We start from the raw sequence: 8,524 nt of genomic DNA, 5'->3' as shown, positions 1-8,524 counted from the left end.
ATCTAATTGACATGAATAAAAAAAATAGAAAAAAGCACTAGCCTTATGTAAGTCCATGGGGGTATCAAAAAATCGAAATTTTCGATGGGGACTTCGATGTAGTAGAGTTAGTGTCAAATGAAAGCGTGACTGGTTAACTGCAGATGTTTGCAAATCAGGCATCGACAAATCTGTTGTATAGGTGTACTCAGTATCATCAAGGGGATCACCCGGTGGATTCAATAAAGGATTTGTCACTGTATGCATCTCAATGGCAAGGTCAGGCCTGGTAGAAGTAGCCGGAGCAAAACAGAATTTCTCAGCATTGCTGGACAAGAAACCGCTGGAGTCATACTAAGAAGAATCGGCCACTCGCTGTAATTTGACATTGTCAAAGGAGATGTACCTGTTTTCCAGGGGACCACGAAGTGGAGGTAAAATGACTGTTCTTGTACCCTGCACGCCAAGCGCAGGAACTGGTGCACGATATGAGGGGCCGAACTCCTTCTTGTTCTCCACCTTCTCACAGACCAGTTCACCGAATCGGGGTTGCCAGCCAACTACCGGAATCTGAAGAGCAGCATCAGATGAGGGGGCAAGTGTTCCTTTGTAAGACTGTCTCTGGTCTTTTGTAGGTTCTGTAAAACGGCAGAACATAATCACATGTCTGTTTGTACAATACACGCCGCCAGTAACGCTGTTGTAAGAGAGATACAGTAGCTGACATGCCGGTGTGAGCCGAGGCCATGCCCTCGTGAGCTGCTGTTATCAAGGCTTGCTTGCGGTCCGCTTTGGGAATCAACCTGTCACCAACGTCGTTAATTCTCACATAGGGAACTTTATCAGGAATTAAAAGATAAAAGTATTTAGAAGGGAAACCTCTAGGGTAATAACCTCCCTTCTCTGTAGCGGCAATAGCTGCCAAGATGTCATAATCAATCTTACTTTTGAAACGTGTAACTGCTGCAACGAAATATGTCGCAACTGCAGTCTTGGCTGCTTCATCAGCAAGACAGTTACCAACAGCATGTACCCCCACGCGTTGGTGACCAACAGTATGAATTACAAACACGAGAGGCAGACGTTTGTTTAGTTCTGCGACTCGAACCCATAGCATTTTGTGTTTAATCGTGCTACCTTTGAAATTTCGAGTCATTCTGAGTCCCAAAAAATAAATTGTCATTGTAAGACTGAACACAGTAGTAAGAGTCACTCACAATAAGAGTAGTCATACAAGGGTCAGCATACTCCAGTGATCGCACCAGAGCACAGAGCTCTGCCAATTGGGCGGTACAATCCCCTAATGTCTGTGTATGCACGACATCGGACTTGAACTCTCCATTCACCATAGTACCAACCACTATTGCGCAGGTCGCTGAATAGGCAAGCTTTGAAACAGTCGCCGGTTGCGCCGAACCATCAGTGTAAATGATACAATGGAAATCCTCCAGCGGGCGCAAGGTCAAAGGAGCCGGATGAACAAATTAATACTGCAAGTACTCCTGAGTATGCAAAGAGAAATCAAAGACAAACGTGACATCCAGAGAAGTCAAGGATGTGGCCCATTAAAGATTGTAGTTTTTTCAGAGTTGTCGGAGCGCGCAGCAGTGCGCATTTCTCTAGGAAGTGAGGTGCTAAACCTCGACCTTCATTGTTGAGCTCATAGCCCAGGAACAACACTGTGTACTCTGAAATGTGTGACTTTGCAAAGTTAAATTTGTAACCGAAGTCCGCAAACATACAAATGATGCGGTCAACGTGACACAGATGCGGCCATAATTCGTCGTCAGTGAGATAAATGTCATCAACATATGAGCATGCATCAGGGTCCAGTCTCTCTAAAAGAGAGACAATGCAGGCGGCAAAGACGCCTGGACTGTTCTTATAGCCCATAGATAATCTTCGGAACTGTTTTTGTTTACCGCCACAGGTGAAAGCATCCATTGATTACTAATAGAGGACAGGTTATGGCTAAAAAAGCCATTGGCTATGTCAAGTGTGGTCTTAAACCGCAAGGGCTGAACTGTGAGTATTCTGTACCGCGTATATCCGACAATGAGAGTTTAAATGCCGGTAATCCAATACCAAATGGTACGAGCCATCAGGCTTGGTCACAGTAAAAGGAGGATTATTCATCGGAGACACACACGTTTCAATCACACCTTGATATTCCAATTGGTCAAGGATTTCCGCCACTGGAGCTTTCGCTTCAAGTCGTATGGGGTATTGGGGTTGAGGCTGTGGCATAGACCGTAATGGTATCTCATGTCTAGGGGAAAATTTGTCCCATCCACACTGAGTACGATACAAAGCTGGTGCAAGCACCTTAGCCCATTCTTCTGCAAAATTTAGGGCCTGCTCTTTCGGCACAGGGTGTGCGAAACTAGGGAGGATTACCTCCTGCCCTCTCAGAGCAGCCAAAATGAGGGGTGGGGGCCAATCAGCCTCTGCTAACAAAATGTCATAGGTAGTAGTCAGATTTTCCCAAAATACCCCTTTCATAGTACGTTGTATGTCGCCTTCAATTAAAAGGACTATTTCATAAAGTCTTTAAGGGGGCGCCACTCTTGTGTCAGCTGTCTCAACAGCAACAAACGTGTCAGTTGCTGTCACCTTCAGAAAGGGACGCAATTCTTCCTGCAGTACTGTAATTTCTGACATGCTGTCTAACAACGTCAGCGCCCATGTCAGGTTCCAAAGCTGTGTTCTCACTGTCCGTGGCATACCTCGCTGTTAAAGTGGCAACTTTCTTCTTCTGAAACTGGGGTCTTTGACGCGGAGAGTCGTCCTGCTTGCCTTTAACGTCGGGGCTGCTCTCTGCTTTGCTGGGCACCCCGACCCCTGCTGTGGTCTCCTCCACCGGTGGGTGAGACCGATGCATCCTGCAAAGAGCGAGGAGAACGTTGATCAGGAACCTGAATATGATCAGGTGACTTAATATTAGCGCGCTCACACTAATCATATGTGCGCTCAGTAGACTCAGGAATTAACGAAGCAGGACGTGACCCCTGTTTCTGTTGCTTTTTTCCCTGTTTTTTATTCTTATTCGAATTCTGCTTTGAATAATTGGGGCGTTCATCTTTAACAGAAATCACCACCTTTGTTTGCTTTTGTGCTGCTGTCTTAGAAAAAGGCTTAATACCCAAACTATTGCGGCCAATGGTCTTATAAGCCTCTGCAATGATTTTCAGTAACTGCTGGGGCTTATTGGCATTGGGGACATCACGTAAAGCATTAGACACCTGGAAGTTCACTTAATCTCCCTTAACATTAGCAAGGACGAGAACGGAAACTACATCAAACACTCCAACGAGTCTCAATCCCAATTCAACAGCCGCCTCCGCTCCTTGTTCATCTTGGACACACTTAATCACGGAGGGTAGGACAGCAATGGACGGAGTGCCGAAGCACTTAGTATAGACTGTCGCAAATATCTTACCCCAAGTCTCACAATCAGGAACTTCCGGTATAAAGTCTTTCTGCAAACTTATCGCTAGAATCCTGTGTTTCGCAACAGGAGTCGTATTAGGAAATACTGCTTCCAGCTGGTCAAATTTCTCAGCAAGCTAAAAAGGCATATCATCCTTATCTTGGGGTCGCTTGCCCATAACCATGACGGGATTAATTTTCATCCCAGCTTGTCCAGCTAGTTGCGCCGCAGCACCAGGTGGTCCCACCTGGACATTGCGGTATACATATTGCACTAAATCCCATTGCACTAAAACGAGGGAGGCATAGAGCACACGCAACTCATCTATAGTGACTTGCAGGTAGCACGGATCCGGCGTGTAACCAGCCAAAACTGGCCAACCGAACCGCCGTTACCGATTGGGGGAGGTTGCCATTAAACCAAACTCGATACTGCCAGGCAGTAATAGGAATCTCTAGAGTCCTATATGGGGTGTAATTCAGAGCCACGGCCGTGGGAGTATAAATGTGAAATGTCTGAGAAGCTGCATTAATTGCAGGAAAGGTAACCCATGAGTAGAAGAGTTCAAATGGGTACGCTGCTTCAGCACTCACCACAAAAACAACAGCCATGCCTTCCAAGGTGACGCCATACGTCTGCAAATGATTGGGGATGGCCACCCTACTATGCTGTGGGATCTCAATGTCAGCCATAAGGACACAGTAGAGAAAAGAACAATGCAAAAGAATTGTAGCACAAATGGGTAGTAATTCAAAGTATGAACCTTTTTAAATGATTAAGCTTGAACAAACCTATGTATATATAAGAAGGTTAAACCGTCACCACCGTCAACCAGAAATAATAGTGAGGGTGTCGTGGACCGTTATAAGCACTACTTGAGAGTCTCAAATATGGGACCACATTGTTAGATGCGCCATGTTGCAGGAATTCTGCTCATACACAGAACTGTGCACAGAGACCCAGGATCTCAGTGAATTGTGGTGAACAAAAAAACTCACCTAAGTACCTAGAACCCCCTAACCGACTAGCATCAGTGTCTCATTAGCGCTTCGTCCTATAGTAAAGGCACCAATGATTAGACAACCCAGAACATGCAACTTAGGATACACTCAGGAATGGTGGGAATCAAGAACACTCTTTCGTTATATTCTCATACCAGTCCACAACATGGGTAAAAAGAGACACAATAATGTTTAAAATATTTATTTTAACGATGTGCTCTAAAATGCAGTATTTTTACTAACATAAGCAGGCATATGATTAAAAATAATACAATCAGCATTGTTACAATTCCATAAAACACAAAAGGAGAAATAATGTTATAATCATACTGGAGACAGGTCCTATAGTGCCTTGTATGCCACCCTCTCTAGGCAGGAGTTATGTTTCTGCAAAAGCTCTCTCTCTCTCTGGAAACGGATTTTCGCCAATTGTTCAAAATCATGCATGTAGTGCAATATTAAAGGCGCCAGAATTTCAGTTAGCTGCAGCTGCATGCATGTTGTGTCTAGAGCATGAGCCGATCAGCCCAAACAACACCTAACATTGTTATGATAACCTTGGAGGCTTCAGCACTCACTGTCCAGACTAAGGTTGAGATGTAAGTCTAGGGACGTTGAAAACAAGCCATTCTCATGTGAAGCAATTCACGCAGCCTAACTTACAACAACAGTTACATATAGTGTCGTGTGCAAAAGCAGCAAAAAGGTAAAATAGTGTTTAAACTTCTAATAAGCCTATGCTAACATAGCAATGTGTGCAAGCAGGGCCCTGCCTTCACTGCAACACAAAGTGACTTTTGACACACGCTTGCGTGACCATGCAGAATAACATTCCTGGAATCTGTGTTGCTTACATTTCCACTTCGTAGGCACACTATTAGGATACCTTGAACATTCAGTACAATGGATGAAGTTCAATGCACAAATGTTATTTATGCAATTGTCCATAAGGTGACAAACTATCCAGCTAGAATAAACAATTGCGGCCTGACAGGGGTTGCAACATGGCCATATGGGTTTTATTGTTATAACTACAGAACCACTTCCTTGTTAGGCAGAGGAGAACTCAGCTGACACTGCAGGGTTACCACATGTCGGAATTCCATCTCAGCTGATTCTGGCCTACCAACACGAGGAATGCCCAGCTCTATGGGAGGAGGTGTGGCGCCGCGGCCAGGGTGACTGACGCTGGAATCTGGGGACCACGGTTCGATCCCCGGCTCCGGCGGCAGTTTAGCCCAGCACCATGTGACTCTGGGCAATAGCTCGCTTAATCTTCCCGACGGCCCCCAGCGCCTAGAGACCCTTACGGGTGATTGTGCGCTTTACAAATGTGGACTTTACTTTACTTACACCAAGAAGGCCGGCCTGATAACACTCACCCACAGGTAATAGGGAGTTAGTCCACCTTGACAAGGATTTGGCAGATCCCCCACCTTAGGTAAAACTGGGTTAGGGAGCTATAAGTATGAGTACAACTATACACAATACTTTTATGCCTTCATATATTCACTGTCTTAGCACAATAGTGAAAATGTTCATCCATTGCACTGTTCTTGTGATGCTAATTACGCTAATCTGTTTCATTCTACTAATTATTACGATGTTTCAATCTACTAATTATCGCAGCACACCTATTTTTTGCAAGTATCACAATGCTTAAAAATATTGTAATGCCTTGTTGAGTATTTCTTGTGTACTTCTTTGGGTATGCATAAGAGTCCAAACGGAAAAGTTCTAGATCTGTGACCATGATTTCCTTGTTGGGAACAGGTTGCCATGTTTTAAGGTTGCACACACATTTATTGACCTGCAGGGTTAGGGGTACAGATGGTGCACTGTGGCTAGCAGGGATATAGGTCAACATATCCTGAGGGTGTGAACGGAATCAGCCTGGCAAAATACTGGATTTATGTTGCCTTATGAATGTACAGCTTTTACTGAGGGAGGTACAAGCCCTACAACATGGCGCCCAACGTAACAGGTTGGGCTTTTATTTAATGAAACATCTGAGTAGTTTTTTTGTGTACCCAAAGACCCCTAATCACCTATTAACAGGAGACGACTTTGGTGTTAGGGAAAAATCCTCCTCAGTTGAGTAGGTTGAACCCTATGTATTGGCTGTGGGTTGTTCAAGCTTGAACCTTACAAAGGATTTCCCTGTAGGGGTGCCCGCTCTGATTCTACATATACAAATGTCTGAGACCGACAACACGGTTATTAACATACTGGGTAACTTCAGAAATGCAGGTACACAAATGTTGTTGCAACGTGGTCTGCCCCAGATGGATTGAGACGTTATCTTTGTAGTGGAGGCTCACGAAGCATTCAGGACAGAGGAATTCTATTAATGGATTACATTCCCTCCAGTCAATGCAACCACAAGACTATTTCACACATGTACTGAAGCTACAGTACCTAATACCACCATATCAAAACATTAAAATTAGTTTGAAGGCACCTTACCACCTACACATAACAATGTTAAAGAAGGTCCCCTAAGCAATGAGGGAGCAGCATGGCCAGTCTTAGCCAGATGCACACCATATCCAGATTTAAATAATCTGGGAGCATAAGAACTGTGTTTATTGTACACAGATCTGGTCAAAACATATAGGTGCTTAGCACAGTTTGTCATGCGAACAAGGACAATAAATCCTGTGAGGGCTGCTCAAGCTGCACAACACCAACTGGCCAAACCAGGCATTAGTCCACAGATTATTAACTATTAAATTCGCACCAGTCGGGAGGAGATTCCGTTCAGGATTGCACATAAAACAAGCCAACTTGAAGCAGTGTTTACCCATTCAGAATCTCAGGAAAAACATAGAATTCTTACAATATGCTTCCCAATGGGGAAAGTTGCCCCAGTGGAGGACTACACCACTTGGATTACAGTCTTTGCTGCAGTATATACCAGAACTCTTGGTACACCCTCATTAGCTGTTTTGCTAGATGTGCTTAAACAGATATCAAAATGAATATGGGGTGACCCTTGCCCTGAATTTGGGGATGAAACTGATGATCGATTTGCTGCAGTGTCTGCCATTATGTTAAGTACATTAAAGGGGAAGCAGTAGTGTGAGCTATACGTCAGCGACTCACAAATTTGGCTCTGGGACAACAGGAGCGAGAATTACCAAAAAAGATCTAAGAAACGTACGCTACAGTGGGTAGAGAGAATTTGGGAGCCAGACCTAGTAAACGTCAAATTAAGAGTAATTCTAAAAAGGATAATTCTAGGCAAGCACCAGACTCTTTTATGAAGAAGAAGTGGGATAATAAAAACACAAAGAAAAGACTAAATCAAAGGTTGGATCTCCTCAACAGGCAGCCATTGGAAAACGCTATAATCTGCGTAACCGTGATATTATTAAAGAACCTGACAGATATCAGGATACTGATACACGTTCATCTCATTACGATTGGAGAGAAGTGGATGGTCAGAGCACAGATCAGTGGACAACATGGAAACAAAGAAGGACTCACAACGCTCACCTGATTACAGAATTAAAAAAGTAAGACAAACCTAAACAGTCAAAACCTCAATCCAAAAAGAAGGTAGCAGGATTTAAGGTCAAGCATGCCACGGATATTGGGGATCTGAGTGGGGAGTGGGCTCTGACCTTGCTGGCCAGTGCGGCAAAAATCACAATAGTTTGCCGGAACCTGATGGATTGTCTGGTGGGATTAGCATTGAATTATTGTATCCAGGTGGAAATACCAGCTACTAGGATGAGTGTCCCGCATCGCTTATACCTGATGCAACTCCAATTGGAGGGTGACTTACCTAGAAACATTTATGTTTTCTTTTGTGAAAGCATATCATTCAGCTATGATATACTTTTGGCTGAAAAGGATGACCACCTGAATTGAAGATGGATTGCACTAAGGGAGAAACTGTAATTTCACCTGCTTTTTCTGACCTCCTTCCAGAATCAGTTAAACATTCCTATGCTTAGGAGAGGGGTTTAGTGCTAGTTCCTGCATTATACCGCAACTATGTAGGGTGGGGTGATGGTTTCCCTTAGCATGTGATACCATTCAGTTCGATTCCACAAACTCTAAGACAATACCCAAGTAAAATGAGGCTAAACCAAGTTTGAGAGATACT

The sequence above is a fragment of the Lissotriton helveticus genome, chromosome 4_1 (genome assembly GCF_964261635.1).
Source record: "Lissotriton helveticus chromosome 4_1, aLisHel1.1, whole genome shotgun sequence".
NCBI classification, from domain to species: Eukaryota; Metazoa; Chordata; class Amphibia; order Caudata; family Salamandridae; genus Lissotriton; species Lissotriton helveticus.
Note: the sequence above shows the minus strand (reverse complement) of the source record.